Raw genomic sequence first — 25,966 nt, 5'->3', positions numbered from 1 at the left:
GTTTAATCCCCCATATGGAACCAAAGCGGGTCGGTGGACTCCAAACACGGTTTACTCGTTAACAGGACGAAAGGTGAGTAATGTTCCTGATCTCCTGGACACCAGGCAATTCACTGTTATTTGTTTCTGTACAGAGTTACATTTCAGTGATTCCCCAGTGCGTTATGTAAATAATCCAACAAAATAGAACAGAAACGGAGCGAAGCGCTGAATTCCACAGATGTGGAAAGGTTAGTCGAGCAGTTCTGGTGATTCTTTATGAGCCCAGCATGGCAAGTAGTTTAAATAAATACAAGAAATTTGGTGATGTGTGGGCTGGGTTCTATAAGTCACCGTTTAAAGTCCCGGACTGTGGTCACTGCCCCGACTCCAGTCCCATTAATTCCTCATCTCGTCCACAATGAGACAAAAGCAGCTCAAAGCCACACTGGTAGCATGATATCAGCGTCTCCCTTCAGACAGTAACCAGCCCTTTCACAGATGCAGAGGGTGGCTCTGAAAAGAGCCTTTACATCGAGTTACATTGAAAGTACAGCACAGAAACAGGCCATTCGGCCCAACTAGTCTCTGCCGGCGTTTATGCTGCTCATAAGCCTCCTCCTTCCTTACTTCATCTAACCCTATCGGCATATCCTTCTCTTCCTTTCTCCCTCATGTGCTGATCTATCTTCCCCTTAAATGCCCCTATGTTATTTGCCTCAGCTACTCTTCGGCGTTGCAAGTTCCACATTCTAACCACTCTCTGGGTAAAGCAATTTCTCCTGAATTCCCTGTTTGATTTATTAGCGACTATTTTATATTTATTACCTGAAATTTTGGACTCCCCACAAGTTGAAACATTTTCTCTACATCTCTCCTAACAAATCCTATCATTATCTTAAAAACCTCGATCAGATCAACCCTCAGCCTTCTCTTTTCTACTGAAACGAGACCCACTCTGTTCAGTCTTTCCTGATAAGAATATCCTCCCATTTCTGGTATCATCCTTGTGAATCTTGTTTGCACCTTCTCCAATGCCCCTATGTCTATAATATGGAGACGAGACCTGTTCGCAGTATTCCAAGTCTGGTCTAAACAAGGTTCAATATAAGTTTAACATAACCTCTTTGCTTTTCAACACTATCCCTCTAGAAATGAATCCTATTGTTTGATTTGTCTTTTTATGATCTGATTAACCTGGTTCGCTACTTTTGGTAATTTGTGTATCTGTAACACTAGATCCCTTTGCTCCTCTATCCCGTTTAGACTCTTATTATCCAAGCAGTGTGTGCCCTCCTGATTCTTCATTCTGCAAGTTTATTCATGTCCTCGTGTATTTTGATGTATTCTTCTTTTGTATTAACTAAATCCCCCAATTTGGTGTCGTCCACAAATTTTGGAATTGTCCTTCCGATTCCCAAATCCAAATCGTTAATGTAAATTGTGAATAACAGTGGTCCCAGCAACTCGAACTCCACTTCCCACCTTTTCCCAGTCTGAGTAGCGAGCTTAACCTCTATTCTTGGCTTTCAGTTTTGTCGCCAACTTACTATCCATTCTGCCACCTGACCCTGACTCCACGTTCTCTGAAGTTAGCTATGAGTCTATGATGTGGTACATTTTAGAAGACCTTCGGAAAATCCAAATATATCACATCGACTGCATTAAACTTGTCGACACTTTCTGTTCCTTCTTCAAAGATTTCAATCAGGTTGGTCCTGTCCTTTGGGTTATCAGATTAAGCCTTGGCCGGTTTACTTGCTCTTGGAGCTTACAATGCGGGTTTCCTTCGGCAGCAGCACGTCCTGGATATCAGACAACACCCTGAGCGATGGTCACCCGTCCCAGCAGCTTGTTGAGCTCCTCGTCGTTGCGGATGGCCAGCTGCAGGTGTCTGGGGATGATACGCGTCTTCTTGTTTGTCCCGGGCCGCTTTGCCGGGCAGTTCGAGGATTTCAGCCGTCAGATACTCGATGCACAGCAGCCTGATAGACCGGGGCTCCGGCACCCACACGTTCAGCATAGTTCCCCTTCCGCAGGAGCCTGTGAACACGGGCAACAGGGAACTGCAGTCCGGCCCGGGATGAGCGAGACTTGGCCTTGGACCGAGCTTTACCGCCGGTTTTTCCTCTTCCAGACATTTCCACAATCTCACAAACACTTTCACAAAGAATGAAGAAATCCTCCCGCACTCGCCCTTCTCATACATTCTGGAGGATTACAGTGGGGGCACTTGTGATGGGTCTCTCTCAGAGTGTTTACACTGCCCGCTCACCCTCACTGATATTCGATCTTTGAACTGCTGTAATATTGTCCTTTAGTAATATTGCTGCTCCTCCTTTCCCTATTTCCCTGTCCTTTGTCAAGATCTTATAGACTTGAATATTAAGCTGCCATTCCTGCCCAGTTGGTGGTCAGGTCTCTGTAATGATTTAATGTAATTATTTAACTTTACTCAATGTCTGATGTGAGCTGTGGTAAAATGTATTTCCAGCTGGTCAAGTATTGCAGGTATCGACTGTCTCTTCAGTCCGATATCAGGTGAAGAATTACTGGCTGGTGTGGAATTTCCATTGATTGGGGGTTGGCGACATCTACTGGGCGGAAACAGGAACTGCAACAGAGCGAGAAAGGATCCGTCAGAAACCAGTGAAAATGAAGAACAAAATCCAACAGCCTGCAGTGTCTGTTCAGGATCTGATGTTTGGGAACTATTTTATTGTCGATTATTTTCAGCGATGGTGGTATAGTGGTGAGCATAGCTGCCTTCCAAGCAGTTGACCCGGGTTCGATTCCCGGCCATCGCAATTAAGTGTTTTTATTAGTTTATTTCCATCAGGAACTCTGAAGTTTTCAATCGAATTTGATGCAGTTCAGTTGGATATTGTTTCCAAAACATAATCGGGTGTAATTAAAGTAAAATGTTTTCAACCTTCATTTCTTTTCCCGAAAGAAGGAAAAGAGGAAAAACATGCTGGAAATACTGAGTTACCAAGAGTCTAATGAGAGTGAGGAAGGGAAATGATATGTTAGCCTTTATTGTAAGGGTGTTGGAATATAAGAGTAAGGAGGTCTTGCTGCAATTGTAGTGTGAGGAAATATTGTGTAAAATTGGCCAATTTTCGGTGGAGTTTAGAAGAATGAGAGGTGATCGCATTGAAATGTATAAAATTCTTAGACGGCTTGACAGGGTCGATGCTGAGAGTCTGATTCCCCTGGCTGGAGATTCAAGAACTTGAGCTCATAGTCTCAAGATAAGGGGTCGGCCATTTCGGACCGACATGAGGAAACATTTCTTCACTCAAAGGATTGTGAATCTTTGGAATTCTCTACAACCCAGAGGGCTGTGGATGCTCAGTCGTTGAGTTATATTCAAAGCTGAGATCGATAGATTTTTGGACTGCAGGGGAATCAAGGGATATGGGGATCGGGCGGGAAAGTGGAGTTGAGATCGAACATCAGCCATGAACTTATTGAATGGCCGAGCAGGCTCGATGGGCCATATGGCCTATTCTGCTGCTATTTCTTATGTTCTTATGTAAAGAGCTTTATTTCCAAATGTGCTGACGGCAATAATTTAGGTAGCACAGTAAACATTGTAGATGGGAGCAGAAATTTGCAAAGGGACATTGATAGGTTAAGTGAATGGGTGAAATTGTGGCAGATGGAGTTCAACGTGGGGAAGTGCGAGGTCATCCCTTTGGACCATAAAACGATAGATCAGTGTATTTTCTAAATGGCAAGAAGCTAGGAACTGTGGGGGAGGAGAGAAATTTCGGGATCCAAGTACAGAAATCACTACAAGTGATTATTAAATCACAAAAAAAAATTAAAATGGAGATTAAACTTTGATCTTTATCTCAAGGGAATTAGAATAAAAAGCAGTGGAAGTTATGTCACCGTTATACAGAGCTCTGGTTAGGCATCATTTAGAGTTCAGTGCTCAGTTCTGGGCACTGCACTCTCCATAATGGCTTGGAATGAGAATGGGTTTTTCCTTAAAGGAAGCTCACTGAACTGCAGGGTTTTTGAAGAGTTACGCTCAGAAATGGGAGCGGAGCTCAAAAAACTGCTTCACACTGTTCCAACACATTGAGGAGAACAGCATCAATGAAGAAAAAGGGAATGAAATGAAATGTGTCACACAGTTACATCTCGCTGCTCTGTCTGACCATTTTCGTCGCTACTTCCCTGAAGAGGGATTTGTAAATTTGAAGGAAAAGTTTTGGTTGGAAGATCATTTTGTTTTCGAAAATCCTGAATCAATATTGAAGCTAAACTTAATGCTTGAGCAAGAACACGAGCCTGTGCAACTCACCAGTGATGGCACACTGAAAACACGCCACAAGTCATTCAGATTGTCATCTTTTTGGATCAGTACTTTCAAAGAATATCCTCTGTTATGATTACTGTTCTATTGTTGCTGCCGTTCACAACAACCTACCTGTGCGAACTGGGATGTTCGACGTTGACAAGGTTAAAAACAAGAGAAAGAAACTCAACAGCGCACCTGATATGCGTGAAGCACTTTCATCCTGTGATCCAGATTGGAACGAGATCATGACCAACTGACAGACCCACCCCTCACATTAAGGAAGTGAAACTCAACCTGATCTTCTTTTACTGTATTTATACTGTATTGAAAATGTTTTTCAAGCAACGTCGATGTCTTATTTTAGTTATTACTTGAAGTGAAGTGAAGAGCGAGCATGGACTGACCTTTATTGGGATTTGGTGAAACTCCAGCCTGAGGGAAGTGTTTTTCTTCCACTGTGTCACGAGAAAAATAGTTTGAGAAACTCTGTTCTACATTGTACGGTCAGTGTATGTTCATCAAACCCGCTCTGAATTCCTCAGTCTGTATTTCCAGAAACGGTTCTGTGGGCGACGCGCGCAACAGAACACTGACCCACAACCTACGACTAATGGCAGCCGGAGGGCCCACAATCCCCCGCGCCCCAGAAACCCCTCTATCTCTCCGAGGCGCTGATTTCTCCGGCCAGTGGCCCTTGCCGCGCCTGCGCATTGCGCCCCTTCGAATGGAGATAGACCGTATTCTACCCTGCGCGGCATTCGGGGTAATCTCATCCCCCATTGTAATCCCCTCTTGCTGATAATTCTCTGATGGGGTTTAGAAGGGCGAGGTTTATCCAATCAAAAACAAAATAATGCGGATGCTGGAAATGTGAAATATAAAGAGAAAATGCTGCAAAGCAAGTGAGACAGCGTCTGTGGAGAAAGAAACAGAGTTAACGCTTCAGGTTAGAGTTAAGATTTCGTCAGAACTGGAAGAAGTTAAAGTTTTAACAGTTTTTCAGCAAGTGGAGAGCCAGGGAAAGGGAGTGGGAGGGAAAGAACAAAAGGGAAGGTCTGTGATCGAGTGGAGGGCAGGAGTGATAAAGCGACAATAGGGCTGATGGTGCAGGGGAAGGAGGGTGGTAATGGGTCAAGTAAAGAAACAAAAGATGGGTCGAGAGGAGCTATAAATGGTTCCAGTCAGTTAGATGTGTAAAAGAGACTGTGAGCCGAAAGAAGTGCACTTGAAGCGGAGAGAGAGAGGGACACGCTGTGTAACCGGGCGCAAACACTCACCCACAGCCCAAACAAAATTTGTTTCCCACTTGGCGCAAAACAGAAGCCGCTGGCCGGAGAAATCAGCGCCTCGGAGAGATAGAGGGGTTTCTGGGGCGCGGGGGATTGTGGGCCCTCCGGCTGCCATTAGTTGTAGGTTGTGGGTCAGTGTTCTGTTGCGCGCGTCGCCCACAGAACCGTTTCTGATTATTTGATTTTAATTACTTTTGTTTCGAAATTGTATCATGTTTCTCCAATTGTATTTCCCAACTCAGGTTCAAGGCCTCCAAACCAACCCAAATGTTGGAGATGGTGTGATGGGTTTGGATTTCAGCAGAGGGAGAAGGGTGAGTGTGTGGGACGGGGATTTACAGTCTGAGAGAATCAGCAGGAAGAATGTTCCATCGAAATTAGATTTGCCTGTTCTGAATTTCTATCCTGTATCCACAATGAGGACTTTTGTTGTCTACTTTTACAGGGTATTACAAGGGGAGGATTTGCAGACAGGAAACTCAAACCAAACATGACATCAAGATCTGACAGTCACTCAATTCACCAGCACCTGAAGATCATCGGCCTTTGAACATAGAAGGAGAAATGTTCATCGGTTCTGTCCGTGGGAAAAGATTTCAAACATCAGTGTAACTGGAAAAGCACCGAGACACAAACCCGAGTGAGAGTGTTCCAGTGCGCTGACTGTGGAAAGAGCTTTAACCAGTTACACAGTATGAAAACACATCACACCATTCACAGCGGGGAGAAACCAGACACGTGTTCTCTGTGTGGACGAGGCTTCAACTGATCGTCCAACCTGGAGAGACACAAGGACACCCGCACCATGGAGAAACCGTGGAAATGTAGGGACTGTGGGAAGGGATTCAGTTACCCATCCCAGCTGGAAACTCGACGCAGTCACACTGGGGAGAGGCCGTTCACCTGCTCCGTGTGTGGGAAGGGATTCACTCAGTCATCCCACCTGCTGAGTCACCAGCGAGTTCACACTGGGGAGAGGCCGTTCACCTGCTCCGTGTGTGGGACGGGATTCACTCAGTCATCCCACCTGCTGAGACACCAGCGAGTTCACACTGGAGAGTTCACCTGCACTGAGTGTGGGAAGGGATTCACTCAGTCATCCCACCTGCTGTCACACCAACGTATTCACACCGGGATGAGGCCGTTCACCTGCTCCGTGTGTGGGAAGGGATTCACTCAGTCATCTCACCTCATTGAAAATCAACTTGTTCACATTGATAAGAAACTTTTTAAATATTCTGTCTTTGAGAAGAGCTTTAAAAGAAAAAGTGACCTGCTGACACACCAACGTACTCACACTGGGGAGAGGCCGTTCAACTGTTCCGTGTGTGGGAAGGGATTCACTCGGTCATCCAACCTGCTGACACACCAGCGAATTCACACTGGGGAGAGGTCGTTCACCTTCTCTAAGTGTGGGAGCGGGTTCACTCAGTCATCGCACCTCATTGAACATCAACTTGTTCACACTGATAAGAGACCCCTGAAATGTTCTAACTCTGAGAAGAGCTTTAAAAGAACATGGGACCTGCTGAGACATGAACATACTCACACTGGGAAGAGGCCGATCACCTACGACGTGTGTGGGATTGGATTCCCTTAGTCATCCCACCTGCTGAGTCACCAGCGAGTTCACATGTGACTGCAGGGGTTGGATTCTGCTGTTATTGCTGCTGTTATTGCTGCATCCAGGACTGAACCATGTTCATTCTGACAGTTGGGGGTTTGTTTCTGGTGTTAATGACACCCTTGAACTGGGCTGGAGTTTCGTATTCTGTCCAAGTGTCAATTGAATCAGCTTTCTTTTAAACACAGTGTTTCTAGTCCTTGAGATCTCGATGATAAGAAAAGCAGTTTGAGGAATTATAATGAAGTGAATGGAATCCATCTTTGAACTGAGTTCCTCCACCTTTTTAAAAGATGGATCTACAAGATGAGCAAGTCTGACAGGACAGAAAATTCTATTATATCACAGGGTCCACTTCAATCAGCCTGAGCAGATTCCCACTACCCTTGTGTGAAAAAGAGCTTCCTGATTTCACTCCTAGACACTCTAGCTGTAAATTTAAGGTTACGTCCTCTTGTTCTGGGTTCCCCCATCAGAGAAAATAGTTTCTATTTCTACCCTATCGAATCCCTTTATCATTTTAAATATCTGGATCAAATCACCCCTCAAATTCTAATCTCAAGGGAATGCAAACCAACTTTATGCAACCGGTCCTCATAATTTAACAATTCAAGCCCCAGTATCATTCTGGTGAATCTGCACTGTCCCCCCTCCAAGGCCAATATATCCTTGGTGAGGATCAGTACTCCAGATGGGCTCTAACCAAGGCTCTGTAGAACTGAAGCATCACTTCCTCCCCTTTGTATTCCAGCCCTTGAGATAAAGGCCATTCGTCTGTGATTGCTTTTTGTATCTGTGCACTAGCCTTTAGTGATTTGTGTACATGGACACCCAAATCCCTTTGCTCCTCCACCATTCCCAGTACCTCACTTTAAGAAAATACTCCAATGTTTCCTTTTTATTTCTAAATTGAATGATCTCACACTTCCCCACATTGAACTCCATTTTTCATAGTTTGCCCATTCACTTAAACTGTCCATTTGTAACTTCCTGCTCCAATCTACACCACTGACTGTGCCTCATAACTTCGTGTCATCTTGGACCGATAACTCTCTACTCCTTCATCCAAGTTATTGATAAATATGGCGAAAAGCTGAGGACCCAGTACAGATCCCTGGGGACACCACTGGTCATATCCCGCCAATCAAAGAACATTCCCTTTATCCCTACTCTTTTCCCCGGCCTCCCAACCATTTCTAACCCAAGTCACAAGGTCCCTTTCTTTTTAATTATTCTATTAATCCCTTGTGCTGAAACTTATCAAATGCCTTCTGTAAGTCCATATAGACAACATCCATAGACACTCCCCTGTCCACCTTGTTAGTGACCTCGTAAAATTCAACTAGATTAGTCAGACATGACCTGCCCTTCTCAAATCCAAGTTGACTCTCTTTGACCAACAAATTTTGTCTCTCATGATAGATTTCAGTAAGTTCCCCACAATAGACGTTAAAATGAGAGGTCTGTATTTTCCTGGTTTCTCCCTCCTTCCTTTCTTAAATAACGGAGTGGCATTTTCAACATTCATATCCAAAGGCACAATTCCTGAGTCGAGAGAGCTTTGGGAAATTATGACTAATGCATCTGCAATTTCCCGAGCTGTTTCCTTTAATACTCTGGGGTGGAAACCATCAGGTCCTGGAGATTTCATTCTTTGTTTGCAGTTATTTATTTATCTGACTGTGTATAACAAGGCTGAGTGTCCGAGCACTGAGTGTGTACATAACAGGACTGAGTTTCCCAGTACCGACTGTGTGTATAACAGGAATGAGTGTCCCAGCACTGACCCTGTATATAACAGGACTGAGTGTCCCAGCATTGACTGTGTCTATAACTGAACTGAGTATTACAGCACTATGTGTCCAACAGGACTAAATGTCCCAGCACTGGCTGTGTGTATAACAGGACTGAGTGTCCCAGCACTGACTGTGTGTATAACAGGACTGAGTGTCCCAGCACTGACTGTGTGTATAACAGGACTGAGTGTCCCAGCACTGACTGTGTGTATAACAGGACTGAGTGTCCCAGCACTGACTGTGTGTATAATAGGACTGAGTGTCCCAGCACTGACTGTGTCTATTACAGGACTGAGTGTCCCAGTACTGACTGTGTGTATAATAGGACTGAATGTCCCAGTATTGACTATGTGTATAACAGGACTGAGTGTCCCAGCACTGACTGTGTGTATAACAGGACTGAGTGTCCCAACACTGACTCAGTGTACAACAGGACTGAGTGTCCCAACACTGACTCTGCGTATAACAGGACTGAGTGTCCCAGGACTGACTGTGTGTATAACAGGACTGAGTGTCCCAGGACTGACTGTGTATAACAGGACTGAGTGTCCCAGGACTGATTGTGTATAACAGGACTGAGTGTCCCAGCACTGACTGTGTCTATAACAGGACTGAGTGTGCCAGCACTGACTGTGTGTTTTACAGGACTGAGTGTCCGAGCACTGAGCGTAGAGTGTACATTGGCTGCAGGAGGAAATATATGGGTGGGGTAGAATCCATGATTGGGTGGAGTGACATGAGATTATCGGTGGAGATTAAATCGGTTGGAGGAGGGTAGAGAGATCGGGAGAGAGCGACGGTCATAGAGGGATTTGAACATGAGGATTGCAGGCCTGGAGGATGTTACAGAGAGAGGAAAGGGTTGAGGGCCATGGAGGGATTTGAACACGAGGATGAGAATTTTAAAATCGAGGCATTGCCGTACCGGGAGCCAATGTAGTAACACACGAACAGAACAAGACACATTCAGAGATCTCACAACAGAGCATGGACGGTCTCATCGACCATCTCCCTCCCGCGGGCGCGGTCCTCCGTTCCGGGGTCGCGGCCCCTCCCTCTCGGGGTCACGGCCCCTCCATCCTGGGGGTCACGGTCCCTCCATCCCGGGGTTTCCTTCCCTCCATCCCGAGGTCTTGGTCCCTCCATCCTCGGGGTCACGGTCACTCCATTCTGGGTTCGCGGTCCCTCCATCCCGGTGTCTCGGTCCCTCTGTCCTGTGGAGGTCTCAGTCCCTCTGTCCTGGGGGTCTCGGTCCCTCCATCCCGGGGGCCACGGTCCCTCCATCCTGGGGTCTCCATCCCTCCGTCCCGGGGGTCACGGTCCCTCTGTCCCGGGGGTGACGGTCCCTCCATCCCGGGGTCGAGGTCCCACCATCGCGGGGTCTCAGTGCCTCCATCCCGGGGTCGCGGTCCCTCCATCCCATGGTCATAAACCCTCCATCCCGGGGTCTCGGTCCCTCCGTCCCGGGGTCTCAATCCCTCCGTCCCGGGGTCTCAATCCCTCCATCCCGGGGTCGCGGTCCCTCCATCCCGGGGGTCATGGTCCCTCCATCGCGGGGTCTCAGTCCCACCGACCCGGGGCTCACGGTCCCTCCATCCCGGGGTCGCGGTCCCTCCATCCCAGTGTCACGGTCCCTCCATCCCGGGAGTCACGGTCCCTCCATCCCGGGAGTCACGGTCCCAACGTCCCGCGGTCACGGTCCCAACGTCCCGGGGTCCCAGTCCCTCCGTCCCGGGGGACTCAGTCCCTCCATCCCGTGGTCGCGGTCCCACCGTATCGGGGGTCATGTTCCCTCCATCCCGGGGGTCACGGTCCCTCCGTCCTGTGGTCTCAATCCCTCCATCCCGGGATCGCGGTCCCTCCGTCCCGGGGGTCACCGTCCCTCCATCCCGGGGTCTCGGCCCCTCCGTCCCGGGGTCTCAATCCCTCCTTTCCGGGGTCTCGGTCCCTCCGTCCCGGGGTCTCAATCCCTCCATCCCGGGGTCGCGGTCCCTCCATCCCGGGGGTCACCGTCCCTCCATCCCGGGGTCTCAATCCCTCCATCCCGGGGTCTCAATCCCTGCATCCCTGGGGTCACCGTCCCTCCATCCCGGGGTCTCAATCCCTCCATCCCGGGGTCTCGGTCCCTCTGTCCCGGGGATCACAGTCCCTCCATCCCTGGGGTCACCGTCCCTCCATCCCGGGGTCTCAATCCCTCCATCCCTGGGTTCACCGTCCCTCCATCCCGGGGTCTCAATCCCTCCATCCCGGGGTCTCAATCCCTGCATCCCTGGGGTCACCGTCCCTCCATCCCGGGGTCTCGGTCCCTCTGTCCCGGGGATCACAGTCCCTCCATCCCTGGGGTCACCGTCCCTCCATCCCGGGGTCTCAATCCCTCCATCCCTGGGTTCACCGTCCCTCCATCCCGGGGTCTCAATCCCTCCATCCCGGGGTCTCAATCAATCCATCCCGGGGTCTCAATCCCTGCATCCCTGGGGTCACCGTCCCTCCATCCCGGGGTCTCAATCCCTCCATCCCTGGGTTCACCGTCCCTCCATCCCGGGGTCTCAATCCCTCCATCCCGGGGTCTCAATCCCTCCATCCCGGGGTCTCAATCCCTGCATCCCTGGGGTCACCGTCCCTCCATCCCGGGGTCTCAATCCCTCCATCCCGGGGTCTCGGTCCCTCTGTCCCGGGGATCACAGTCCCTCCATCCCTGGGGTCACCGTCCCTCCATCCCGGGGTCTCAATCCCTCCATCCCTGGGTTCACCGTCCCTCCATCCCGGGGTCTCAATCCCTCCATCCCGGGGTCTCGGTCCCTGCATCCCTGGGTTCACCGTCCCTCCATCCCGGGGTCTCAATCCCTCCATCCCGGGGTCTCGGTCCCTCTGTCCCGGGGATCACAGTCCCTCCATCCCAGGGTCGTGGTCTCACCATCCCGGGGTCTCAATCCCTCCATCCCGGGGTCTCGGTCCCTCTGTCCCGGGGATCACAGTCCCTCCATCCCAGGGTCGTGGTCTCACCATCCCGGGGTTTCAATCCCTCCATCCCGGGGTCTCGGTCCCTCTGTCCCGGGGATCACAGTCCCTCCATCCCAGGGTCGTGGTCTCACCATCCCGGGGTCTCAATCCCTCCATCCCGGGTTATCGGTCCCTCTGTCCCGGGGATCACAGTCCCTCCATCCCAGGGTCGTGGTCTCACCATCCCGGGGTCTCAATCCCTCCATCCCGGGGTCTCGGTCCCTCTGTCCCGGGGATCACAGTCCCTCCATCCCAGGGTCGTGGTCTCACCATCCCGGGGTTTCAATCCCTCCATCCCGGGGTCTCGGTCCCTCTGTCCCGGGGATCACAGTCCCTCCATCCCAGGGTCGTGGTCTCACCATCCCGGGATCTCAATCCCTCCATCCCGGGTTCTCGGTCCCTCTGTCCCGGGGATCACAGTCCCTCCATCCCGTGTCTCGGTCCCTCCATCCCGGGGGTCGCAGCCCCATGAACGCCGCTCAGCCTGGAGTCAGAGGAGCTGTAGCTCGGGCCGCCCTCACTGCGCCATTCCCAGGCCCGGGGTCCAGGCCGCTCCCTGGTGCGGGCCCTCCCTGTGTCGGCCTCGCCCCCGCCCACAGCAGCGGCCGCCCACCTGCCAACCCGAGCCCACCATCATCATCCTCCCGGCGCCCGCCTGTTGCGAAGGGAATGTGGCACAGGGACCACGAGGCGCATGCGCGGAGTCCCTCGGGCCGGAGATGCACGTCCGCGTCGCGATGTCAGCGCGCAAATGTGAGAGATGGTGCCGCGTGTCACGTGATGGGAGGAGTCAGCCCAGGACGAAGGCGAGCGGAGGTGAGAGCTGTCAATCAAAGGTCCCGGAGTCAGCACTCACTGCGCACAGGGTTTGGAGAATTTGTTCAAAATATAAAAATAGAAATGTACAAAAAAATGAAAAAATTGCAAATGCAACAATCTGAATTAAAAACAGAAATGTCCAAACTCACATGAGGCTGATGGTCTGGGTCCTCCCGCCACTATTAGTCTTCTCTACCTGGGGCATAGGATGAGCAGAATGCTTGAATGCAACTTTCTTAATGCAGAGGGTGCTGCTGGCTGTATGGAATGGACCAGCGAGGGAGGCAGTGTGGACTGATTGTATCAGCAAATTCTAGAGAGTTGGCTAAGCACCTGATAGTGGTACCTTGGGATATGACAGCCTCGAAATTGGGATCTTTCATTCATTCTTTATACTTGTGCATTTAGTTTTATTGATTGCTGTACCTGGACACCCAAACCCCTTTGCTCCACGACAGTCCCTAATTTCTCACCATTTAGAAAATACTCCCTATTTCTCAACTGATGCCTGCAATAGATGCTATTGGTATAACATCCCACATCTTTACGATCCGGCTCTGTTTCCACTCTTTGGTGTCCAATAAGAACAGACAAAGTGAGACTGGAACTTTTAAAAAATATTTCAAAATATACTTTATTTCGTAAGATTCATGGATACACACAGTTCAATGTAAACATTACGATTCAAAACAAATACATTACACATCATACGTTTCCATTATTACAATTCAAAACACAGTACATATCTTGTAATACATGCTGTACAATACAAGGTGGGATAGCCTTAAACGGTTGCCTTTCCCCATAAAGCCTTTGTGTAAGCCGCACCTCTCTTCAGTATGCACCTCAGCATGTAATACTGGACCTTGGAATGTGCCAGTGGCCAACACTTAGCCACGGACCGTTCCCTCGGCTGGAAGACCAGCAGGTTTTGGGGGAACAAACGGCCTCCTTGACCGAGTTGATGGTCTTCCAGCAGCAGTTAATATCTGTCTCGGTGTGCATCTTGGACAACTGCCCATACACCACAGCGTCCTGTATTACCGAGCTGTTGGGGATGAACCCCTCTTCGACTCTATGGTATAGGGGATGAGTCTCCGTGGAGAGGGATTATCACCTTTTACATGAATACAAGGATCCAATCTCCCACATTCATGTCAGTGTTTGGCAAACACTGTCTGAATGGCTTTCACACACCTGTCTAACCTTGGGGTCAGAGACGTGGGGGTAATTTCACCTTCACTGCTTGGACGGAGCAGAAATTAAAATCGGGCCGGTTCTATGAGAGTCGGGTGATGCGCTCTCCCAGATCAGCCCCAAGCAATGGTGAAAATTTCCCTCCACTTGTTGTGAACCGGTGGCGTTTGAGACAATGGACCAGCTTGTGGGCTTCGAAGATTGATACTAGAGCATAGGTCAGGAAAGGTGTGGCCGATTTTAAGTATCCCCGCCTGGCGGAAATGGGGTGGTAGAGGCTAGTAAATGGTGTCAGTTCACTAACAGTCCCTTTATTGGTGACGTTCCTGCCTCCACCATCGCGGGTAGGGTCCTGAGAGGAGCGGCCGGACCTCCGCCCTAGTATCAATCTTCGAAGCCAACAAGATGGTCCATTGATTCAAACTGCATCGGTTCAAAACATGTGGAGGGAAATATCCTGGTCAGGCCACGTGTAATATGTAAATCAGAGTATTATGACGTACGTGGAACACCATTTAATGTTGGGCACAAATGGGTGAAGGAGCCGCCCTTTCGATGGGCATTGAGCGTCCAGAACACGGAGAAGTTTCTTTTTAACTTATAATTTGTTGAGCAAGGAGAAGCAGGAGAGCTTTCCCTTGGCCTGCTGCGGCCATGCGTAATCTCCCGGCTCCTGATCGTATCAGAAATGCATCAGGAGGTTTTCTTATCGACCTGTGTAACCAGGTCCAGCCTCATGTCCCATTAATCTCGCTTCGGTGAGTAAAGATTGCTGTACAACAGCTCAGAGACGAAACAATCTCCAGAACTCCCCACTGGAGTTTAAAATTACATTAATATTTTACCAGTTAGTAACGGTCCGGGTGTTGGTCCATTATTATTCTGTTCTGGTCAAAACAAATGTCCCAATGAACAGGACACTGACTCACCCTGACAGCTCACCCTCAGTCCATCCCACCGGGCAGAGTGTGTGATGGGAAATAATCATCAACCGAAAAGGAGGATTTAATTTTACACATTTCAGGATCAAATATTTAATATTGAAATCATATTATATCTAAACTAATAACAGCAAATCATTTCATGTTAGAATAACATCGTGTATCATTTCACAACACCGCATTTATCGGGTAAAATATAATTCCAGTCTGGAATTACTAAATTTACTGAATTATTGGATTGATATCAATTAGTTTAGTGAACTCATTGATGTCAATGGATAGTAAAATCAGGTTCGGTGAATAACGGGCGCCCTATCCCCTACCGCCCGTCTTACGCACCGCCAAACGTGAAAAACTACTCTAATTTACCTTTTATTTAATTTCGGATGCAAAGACTTCAGATGTTTCTATGATTTAACTAATGTAACAATTAGTTTCACTGGGTATTTCACCCCGTTCTTCAGCTCCTCTCTGAATTTAGTTTGGGTCACAGCATAAATACACGTGTTGGTGCAGGAACTGAGAAGTTGAAGCATGAATCCGGCTGACTCAATGTCACCAACCATATCGTACTGGGTGTTTGTTATACGCACAGAGATAACATAAAAAACTCCAGTGCTCCATAACAATATAAAACTGCCTGATATACTGATGAGTAAAATGATGGATTTCCTTCGGTTCTCCATCTCTGGATCCTTGTGATTCTCTCCAATGCTGCGGCCCCGGAGTCCCCGTCGGACTCTACTGGCCGCTAAAATGTGCCTGGCGGTGAGAACATTGAACAGTAAAATCAGAATGAATGGGAGACAAGAAGTTAACACAAGACTAAATAAGTCAAATGCTGCCCATGCGGGTGAAGTGAAAAAGGTCAGTTTCAAATCACAACCCCGGGGTACATTGTCTATTATATATTCCGGGTCAAATACAAAGTACCCGGGAATGTTTAGTAAACAGCTCAGAGCACTCACCACCCCGATAACAGCAGCCGCCGTTTTCTCGGTGCAATATTTTGTTTTCAGCTTCTGACAACAAATGGCGACAAATCGATCAAAGGTGAAAACCACTGTGAACCAGACAGAGGCCGCTGTGGCTGCGAAACTGAGGGTGAGAAGGAGACGGCACACGGGGGTAATGGTCAAGAATGAAACTGGGAGATAAATATTAAAAATGCGGGTCAGTATGACAGCAGTGATAACGACCAGGAGATCGGCCACTGCCATTCCCACCAGGTAGACACTGATACATTTGGAGAGTCCGCACTTTCCTCGGGACAGGATCACAATCGCCACCAAGTTAACTGTGAGAGAGAGAAAATGAAGCAGAGAAATTACTGATCAGACCTGGCGATAAAGGAACAGTTTGAGAGGAACTGAGGTGAAATTTCCAGATTTGTTGCTGCATCAAACGGTGGAATCTGATTCACTGACCTGGGCAGCGCGTTCGGGCAGATAAATGTTTTTAAACACAATTATCATTAATGAATTCGGAAATTGATATAGAAAGTGAATAAAGTGAGCACCAGATCCACTGGAAGGGCTGAGTGAGGGAACACTGCCGGTGGCGAAGGGACAAGGGATTAAAAGACCGGAAATCCAACAGGTTAAATCCGGATTTGGGCTCCAGATGGGCGAGAAATTGAGCGAAGAGCCGGGAAGTTGAGAGGACAGGGGGAGGTGCTGCTGGTTTGTTGCTCTGGGTGAAGAGAGCCGACACGGACCGGCACAAAACGGGAAAGACCAAGATCCGTGGCGGTGAGTTTGAGCTTCGGATTGGATTGAAGAGACAGCTGCAGGCCGATCGAGAGAGTGAGATTGGGAGGAAGACACGGAGAAGGACATGTAGGAGCTGGAGTGGAGTCTGGAGCTGATGGTTTGGGAAAACGAATAAACAGAGGCAACGGATGAGGAGACAGAGGATTCAATAAAGTGGGAGGAGAGGTTGGGATTCACAGGGAGAGGCTGCAGCAGAGTGTTGGAGGAAATCTAATCTGTAGGTCCCAGTAACATAATCCATTCAATAAATTCAACCTTTAATTTCTTTAGTTATTAGTGTCAATGAACTGCTCGTTGGTTACATAATGTGTTCAATAAATTTAATTTGCATAATCAAATAAAATTACATTAAAATACAATAATTGAATTAGCCTCGTCCTTTATTCAATGAAGCTGACACACAGCTTCTAGAATACAATATCCCAATAATTCATTGTGATAAAGAAATCACTGATTTTGTTCTTTAATTACATTTCAATTATGTTTATGTATTCAATCAGTAAACAAGTAAATGGAACATTTGAATGAACAGACTGAGGACCTGATATCGATAAACACACCCGGCGAGAGTACAATAAAACTCTCACAATCTGACAACGTCCTAATAACATCTTCAAATCACATTTCCTCTTCATAATTGTACTGGAAGTTTCAGCAGTTCATTCCGATGAATTATTCACACCGCTGCTGCTCTCTCTCTCCCCCTCTCTCGGTCTCTGTACGTGTATCTTTCTCTCTGTCTCTCTATTTCTCTCCTTTCTTCTCTCCCTACCTCTCGTTTTCCTTCTCAGTAACTTTCTCTGTCGCTCCTCTCTATGTCTCCGCTCTGTCTCCACTCTCTTTCTCAATGCCCCTTTTCACATCCGAGTGAATCCTAACATCCTGCGCCTGCTTTCTCTTCACCAGCCCCATGTTCCAATGATACTATTCTTAATGTCAGTTTGTTAAATGGTGAAGCATCTGTGAACAGTTTAATATGTCCACAGATCATCCAAGTCTCCACCTGTTCACCTACACTGTTCACTTCATCAATAATGCATGGAATAAACAGAATTGAATCCCTCTTCCAGACACACCTCACAATAATTGAAATTCCTTCTCCTGTAATTAAAAAGTACAGCGTTAGATGGCGGCATTGTTCAATTAACAAAACACCAACATCACCGCTGCTACTTATAATCGACAGATAAATAGAAGGGCTCGTGATTACAACAGATAAAGTGCAAACTGATACAACGTAACCTCGAAATATTGCATTTTACAGTGAATTCATCCACAGTTAATCAGAGAATGAGATGTGAAAGAATCAGCATCAAACTCAGTTCAGTAATCAGACATCTGAAGCGGCGTCAGATACACACACAATGAAATAATCTTTCATAACAGTGATAACCAATAAATGCATTGAAATCCCTGTTAAACTGAACCATGTTATCTGGGAGAGAGGACACTGCACTGCCTCCTTGTAACACCGAGACCCTGAGCTGTCTCATGACCAATCACTGAAAACACATTTATGAAAAAATATTCCAGGAGAGGTTAGTTCCACAACATGAAACTGTTAACAGCTCCTGGTGGTCTGATACCAGCTATTAGCCCAGACACCTGATTCTAAAACATTCAGTACAGAGAATATTTCAGTAACAATGACAAGGTTAGATATAGAAGATCATAACGCATACAATGCAACTGCTGCAAGACAAAAAGACAAGAGACTGAGGACAGTCGATCAACTGATAGAACAGAACAGTCCACGGCGTAATACACGACGGGAGAAAAATAGTGCCAAGCACAGCAGCGGAGTTAATATCGATTTACACCATGAACAGCTGGGATAATGGCTGACCTGGAACTCCAACGGCTGCAAGAACTGGATAATAAATACATTCTATCTGATACATTACTAAATATCCCATTTCTGTGAGAAGCAATGTCTTCTGTTGGCCTGGAAACCGCAGCTCCGGCAGGCAGTCTGTGTGGATTCATTACAGCGATCCCTGATTTATACAGAGGGTAAATCTCCACTGACACGGTTATACCCCTGATCATTGCTATTAGTTACAGTCATCTGAACAAACACATTTCTTCAGCAGCTTTGACTCCGATGTAAATGATGACGTGGATATATCACAAACTTCTCAAAGTTCAGAACCTTGTCTTAATGAGACCTCTCTCAGGAATAAAGTGAAAAGCTGTGCTCAGAAAGGACTGGTCCAACAATGAGCGGCTTCATTTACAGTTTTCATATAATTGTATTGACCATGTTCACTCCTGGAGATTCATTTATACATTTTACAGATTTCTCCATATTACACATTGAATCCAGGGACACAAGCAGACCCGTTTCACCTTATTCCTGCAGTTTCCCAGTTAAGATATGAATTTGGAGCCTCTGACACGAACGCAGCCTCGAAAAGGGACCCATCCTTTCAGGAAATGCTCAACAACTCTCTGTGTGTGAAAACTATTCTCCTCACATCCCCTCTAGTTGTTTTGCCAATTATTTTAAACCTATGACCTCTGGTTATCAATCCACTTGCCAGAGTAAACAGTTTCCCCTGTTTGCTCGATAAAAACCCGTCACTATTAGGTTAACCTTAACCTGAACCTTCTCTGATCTAAGGCGAACAATCCCACCTTCTCCAATCCCTCCTCAAAAATGTAGTCACTCATCCCTGGTCTCACCCTGGTAAGTCTCCACTCAACCCTCTCCAAGGCCTTGTCTTCCTTCTTAAAGTGTGTTGTCCAGTGTTGTACACAATAGTCCGGCTGAGGCCTAACTAGTCTTTTGTAAAGGTTTAACATCACTTCCCTATTTGTGTATTCAATGCCCCTATTTACAAACCCATGTATCCCTTACACTTGCTTAACCGCCTTATCAACTTGCCCTGCCACCTTCAAAGTTTTGTGAATATGCGCCCCCAGGTCCCTCTGCTCTTCCACCACCCTCAAAATAGTACATTGACTTACATCGATACTCCAGCACAGAAACAGGCAATTCGGCCCAACTGGTTTATGCCAGCTTTTTTGCTGCACACGAGCCCCCTCCCTCCCCACTTCATCTAACCCTATCAGGATACCCTATTCCTTTCTCCATCTTGTGCTTATCTAGCTTCCCCTTAAATGCATCTACGTTATTTGCCACAACTACTGCTTGTGGTGGTGAGTTCCACATTCTTACCACTCTTTGGTAATGAAGTTTCTCCTGAATTCCCTATTGGATTTATAAGTGACTATCTTATATTTATGACCTCTAATTTTGGACTCCCTCACAAGTGGAAACATTTTCTCTACGTCTACCCTATCAAACCCCATCATTGTCTTAAAGGCCTCTATCAGGTCACCCCTCAGCTTTCTCCTTTCTTCAGAGAAGAGATCCAGCCTGTTCAGCCTTTCCTGATAAGTATATCTTCTAACTTCTGGTATCATCCTTGTGAATCTTTTTTGCCCTCTCTCCAAAGCTTTTATATCTTCCTCTAATATGGAGACCAGAACTGTCCGCAATGCTACAAGTGTGGCCTAACCCAGGCTCCACACAAGTTTAACATAACTGCTTTGCGTATCAATTCTACGCCTCCAGATTTGAACTCCAATGCTTGATTTGCCTTTTATAACTTGTGTCGCTACTTTTAGTGATTTGTGTATCTGTGCCCCAAAATTTTATTCTTCTAGTACTTTCTTTACAATACATGGCGAAATGGCCTTGCACGGTGGCCTTTCCCCGTAAACCTTTTGCATAGGCTGCACCTCGCTTCGTTATATCCCGCAGCACGTACTCCTGGACCTTGGAGTATGTCAGTTGGCAACATTCGGTCATGGACAGCTCCATCAGCTGGAAGACCAGCAGGTTTCAGGCGGACCAAGGGGCCTCCTTCACCGAGTTGATGGCCTTCCAGCAGCAGTTCATATCTGTCTTGATGTGCGTCCCGGGGAACTGTCCGTAGAGCACAGCATCTTGTGTTACTGAGGTGTTGGGGATGAACCGGGACAGATATAAACGCATCTGTCTCCAAACCTTCTGCACCAAAGAGCAGCCCACCAGGAGATGGTCGATGGTCTCCTCCCCGCCGCTGCCTCGAGGGAAGCTCACGGTAGGGCTGAGGACTGTGAACCTACTGCTGATCGGAGCAAACGTCGGTGACGTCGTCCATGTGTTGGGAGGACTTAACCTGAGAGCATCCGCTGCCTAGGATAGTCACCCACTGATATCTGCATCCTACCTGATCAACGCAGCAAACTTCTTGATTCAACATACGATCAAGGCTGCGGAGAGAGGACAGACCTGCCTGACTCCAGATCTGATTGGAGGGCTCTCCGACACCTATGCGTTGGTTAGGACTGTGCTACGGATGTCTGCGTAGTGCAGCCAGATCCAATCGCAGATTCCATCCACAAAACACATTTTGGAGAGCATGTCCATCATGTACGTGTGGGATTCTCTGTCAAAGGCCTGTTCCTGGTCCAGGCTGAACCCTGAGCAGTACAAGGCTACCAGAGATCTTCCTGCCGGGTACAGTACAGGTCTGATCCTGGTGGATCACTCGCTCCAGAGCAGACTTGAGCCTATTGGCGATGACCTTAGACAGAATCTTGTAGTCGACATTTAGCAAGGAAATGGATTGCCAATTTCTGATTTCTTCCCTCTCCCCCTTCCCCTTGTAGATAACCGTGATGATGCCTTTCCTCATGGACTCTGACATGCTGCCTGCCAGAAGCAAACTCCCGTATACTTCCAGCAGGTCTGGGCCTATCCAGTCCTTCAGAGCCGAGTGCAACTCAACCAGTAAGACATCGCTCCCGGGACTTCTACTCTTCTCAAAGGAACAGAGGGCCTTTGTCAGCTCGTCTAATGTCAGTGGCTGATCCATTCCCTGCTGCTCGCTGCCCTCTAAATCCTCCGTGATAGAGGACAGGAAGGATTGGGAGGCCGTGCTGTCTGTGGGCCTTGAGTCGGACAGCCCGGCATAAAAGGATTTGCTGATCCTCAGTATGTCGTTCTGTGAAGACGTCACTGACCCGTCTTCCTCCTTCAGGCTGCTGATTTCAGAGGTCTCTCTGTGCAGTTTTTGGAAGAAGAAACGCGAGCACTTCTCGCCCTGCTCCACGGAGTGGAACCTGGACCGGAAGATGATCTTTGAGGCCTCGGAGGTGAAAAGCGAGACTTGCTGGTCCTTCACCTCTCAGAGATCTTCCCCGACATCGACCCGCATTAACTGCAGCTGGACCAGATCCTGCATGCTTTTCTGGAGTTGTGATACTTTCCTCTGTCACTCTCTCGAATCCTGAACACCGTTGAGGATGAAGAACTTCCTGATATGGGCCTTGATCGCTTCCTACCAGTGCACCGTGGTGTCGAAGAGGGGTTTCACGGTCCTCCACCCTGTGTAATCCCTCGTTAGTTCCTCGATGTTCTCCGGGGTCAACAGTATCACGTTCATCTTCAATATCCCCCTGCCCATCCTCTGGTCCGCCTGCGATTGGCAGTCAGCCAGTAGGAGGCAGTGGTCAGAAAGGAACACCGGCTGGACGTCGGTGGATCTGACCTTGAGCGTTGGGGACACAAACAGGAAGTCTATCCTGGAACGGATGGACCCGCCCAGCCTGGACCAGGTTTTTCTTGTGCAGCTCCATCTACAGGGTTGCTGAGGATGTCACAAAGCTTAGCATCTTTTACCGCTTTCATCAGGAGTTTGGACATGGTGTCCAGTATTCCCCTGGCCCTGCTGGAGCGTCCAGCCGCACCGATGATGCAGTTGAAGGCTCCTGCGAGAACGACATGACAGGAGGTCGCCAGCGGCATCGGGAGATGCTGGAAGACCTCCAGCCGCTCGCCCCTGAGGTTCGGGGCGTACACATTAGAATCATAGAATCATAGAATCATAGGAAAGTAACAGCATGGAAGGAGGCTATTCGGCCCGTCGAGTCCACGCCCGCGCTATGCAAGAACAATCCAACTCGTCCCACTCCCCCGCCCTATCCCCGTAGACCTGCACATTTTTCCTTTCAAGTACTTATCCAGTTCCCTTTTGAAGGCCCATGATTTAATCTGCCTCCACCATCCCCTTGGGCAGTGCATTGCAGAACCTAACCACTCGCGGTGTAAAAAAGTTTTTCTTCATGTCACCTTTGGCTCTTTTGCCAATCACCTTAAATCTATGCCTTCTGGTCCTTGACAGTTCCGCCAATGGGAACAGTTTGTCTATATCCACTTTGTCTGGACCCTTCATGATTTTGAATACCTCTATCAAATCTCCTCGCAACCTTCTCTGTTCCAAGGAGAACAAACTCAGCTTCTCCAGTCTATCCACGCAACTAAAATCCCTCAGCCCTGGAATCATTCTAATAAATCTCTTCTACACCCTCTCTAAGGCCGTCACATCTTTCCTGAAGTGCGGTGCCCAGAACTGGACACAATACTCCAGTTGTGCCTGAACCAATGTTTTATAAAGGTTCATCATGACTTCCTTACTTGTATACTCTATGCCCCTATTTATAAAACACATGATCTCGTATGTTTTTTAACCGCTTTCTCAACTTGCCCTGCCACCTTCAACGATTTGTGCACATATACCCCCAGATCTCTCTATTCCTGTGCCCCTTTTAGAATCGTGTCCTCTAGTTTAGATTGCCTCTCCGCGTTCTTCTGACCGAAATGTATAACTTCGCATCTTTCGGTGTTCGATTTCATCTGCCACTTCTCCTCCCAAGCCACCAGCTTGTCTATATCCTCTTAAAGTCTACCACTATCCTCCTCACTGTTCACCAAGTTACGTGTCATCTGCAAGTTTTGAGATTGTGCCCTGTGCACCCAAGCCCAATTCATTATTAAATATCAAGAAAAGCAGCGGTACCAGCACCGACCCCTGGAGAACACCACTGCACACTTCCCTTCAGTCCGAAAACCAACCGTTCACCACTACTCTCTGTCTCCTGTCACTGACACAATTCTGTATTCATCTTGCTACTGCCGCCTTTATTCCATGGGCCGCAATCTTGATGACAAGCCGACCATGAGATACATTATCAAACGCCTTTTGAAAGGCCATATACACGACCTCAAATACATTGCCCTCATCGACACTCTCTGTTACCTTATCAAAAAACTCCGTCAGATTAGTTAAACACGATTTGCCTTCAACAAATCCGTGCTGGCTTTCCCCAATCAACCCACACTCGTTCAAGTGAATGTTAATTCTGTCCCGGATTATCATTTCTAAAAGTTTCCCCACCACCGAGGTTAAACTGACTGGACTATAGTTGCTGGGTTTATCCTCACACCCTCTTTTGAACAAGGGTGTAATATGTCCAATTCTCCAGTCCTCTGGCTCCATTTCTACGGATGTTTGGAAGATTATGGCCAGTACCTCCACAATTTCCACCCTTACTTCCCTCAGCAAACTAGGACGCATCACATCCGGACCGAGTGACTTATCTACTTTAAATACAGCTAGCCTTTCTAGTATCTCTTCTTTATCAATGTTCAGCCCATCCAGTATCTCAACTGTATATCCCTTTACTGAGACTCTGGCAGTAACTTCTTCCTTGGTAAAGTCAGATGTAAAGTTTTCATTTAGTACCTCGGCCATCCCCTCTGCCTCCATTAGTAGATCTCTTGTATGGTCTCTAATCGGCCCACCCCTCCACTTACGATCCGTTTACTTTTTACATGCTTGTAGAAGATGTTTGGATCCCCTTTTATGTTGGCCGCAGTCGGAGCGGGGCGTTATTGTACAGAACGCCTGCTGCGAGCAGGCGGCCACCCAACACCTCTCTGACCTCGGGGATGGTGAATTGTTCTCCTCACAACAGAATCCGCAGGCCTGAGGAATGACTATCGTTGATTCCCGACCAGTTCAATTGCTATTGGGTCCATATGCGTGACCACTGCCGATAGTTGCTGAGGTTCAGTATCCCGCACTCCTGCAGGAACAGCAGGCCCCTCTTGACCCTTGACAGCAATGGTGTATTGGGCAGATAATCTGTATTAGTGATTTTGGTTGAGGGGTAAATATTGACCAGGACACCTGGGAGAACTCCCCTCAAGATCTTCAAAATAGTTTCATGCGATCTTCTACATCCACCTGAGATGGCAGGCGGGGCATCATTTTAATCAGTAATGCAAGTCAAGATTTTGTGCCCCATTAACTACATCGACTGTACCAAATCAATTCAGTGCACATTCTGACTGATCATTTAAAAACCGACAAAAGTAGGGGAGAGCAACAGATAGCAGCACGAGTTCGGCTGAGATGGTCGAGACTTGCACTCTCACTGGAGGGAAGCACCTTTAAATATAAGATAATTACCGGATAAATATTGCTACTTTTGAGCTGTAGAAACACGAACCACTCAGAATGCATTTCCTTCTTCCACTTCTCGCACACTGAGAGAAGGGAACGGTCATCAATGGCCACAAGCGCTGGTCTCAAGCAACACTTCCAACCCGCTTCACGCTCAGAAGGAAAAATTCCATCTCCTCCTCATGGTTGATGAAACCAAACGCTTCAGAACACATTTCTCAAGTTGAAAAACTATAGAAATGATCTCCAAAAGTATAGTCTTACTAAACAGATGCGGCAACACCGCTCTCCAACGTCAGCGAGCCCCCTTTAACATAAGATGAGCGCGGACCAATTCCTCGACCATTCATTGTGCTATTCATTTGTGAGGAATCAAATAAAAACGCAATTAATCTCCGCTACACCCTTTGTAAACTTGTGATTGTGTGAAAAAGAAATACCGTACAGCCATTACCCAGTAGGCACTAATTTGCATCATGTAGATACCAGTCTCCAGCAACTGTCCTGATCATAAGAACACAAGAATATATGAAATAGGAGCAGGAGTAGGCTATAGAGCCCCTTGAGCCCGCTCCACCCTTCAATCAGATCATGGCTGATCTTCAACCTCAACACCACTTTCCCGCCCGATCCCCATATCCCTTGATTCCCCGAGTATCCAAAAGTCGATCCACCTTAGCCTTGAACACATACAACGACTGAGGATCCACAGCCCTCTGGGGTAGAGAATTCCAAAGATTCACCAGCCTCTGAGTGAAGAAATTCTTTCAAATCTCAGTCTTAAATTGCCGACCCATTATCCTGAAACGATGCCCCATAGTTCTGAACTCTTTAGCAAGGGGGAAAATATCACTCAGCATTTACCCTATCAAGTCCCGATGATGCACACAGTGGGTGGGTGACCCAGCACTGTGATCATTGATTCACACAGTGG

General features: G+C 47.7%; 2 non-coding genes and 1 pseudogene across 2 annotated transcripts; 2 read left to right on the top strand and 1 right to left on the bottom strand.

The window, feature by feature from the left end:
- Positions 1-7,183, top strand: part of LOC137314528 (zinc finger protein 585A-like) — a 915,457-nt pseudogene extending 908,274 nt beyond the window's left edge.
- On the top strand, positions 2,715-2,786 carry trnag-ucc (transfer RNA glycine (anticodon UCC)). Its single transcript has one exon. It is a non-coding gene; the product is annotated as a tRNA-Gly (tRNA).
- A 17,893-nt stretch (positions 7,184-25,076) lies between the features above and the next one.
- LOC137314578 (small nucleolar RNA U3) lies at positions 25,077-25,294 on the bottom strand. Its single transcript, XR_010961235.1, has one exon. It is a non-coding gene; the product is annotated as a small nucleolar RNA U3 (small nucleolar RNA).
- Between the last annotated feature and the right edge of the window lie 672 nt (positions 25,295-25,966).

Source organism: Heptranchias perlo, unplaced genomic scaffold (genome assembly GCF_035084215.1).
Source record: "Heptranchias perlo isolate sHepPer1 unplaced genomic scaffold, sHepPer1.hap1 HAP1_SCAFFOLD_52, whole genome shotgun sequence".
In the NCBI taxonomy this organism is placed as follows: domain Eukaryota; kingdom Metazoa; phylum Chordata; class Chondrichthyes; order Hexanchiformes; family Hexanchidae; genus Heptranchias; species Heptranchias perlo.
The sequence above is the reverse complement of the archived record's forward strand: the minus strand, read 5'-3'. Positions and strand labels throughout refer to the sequence as shown.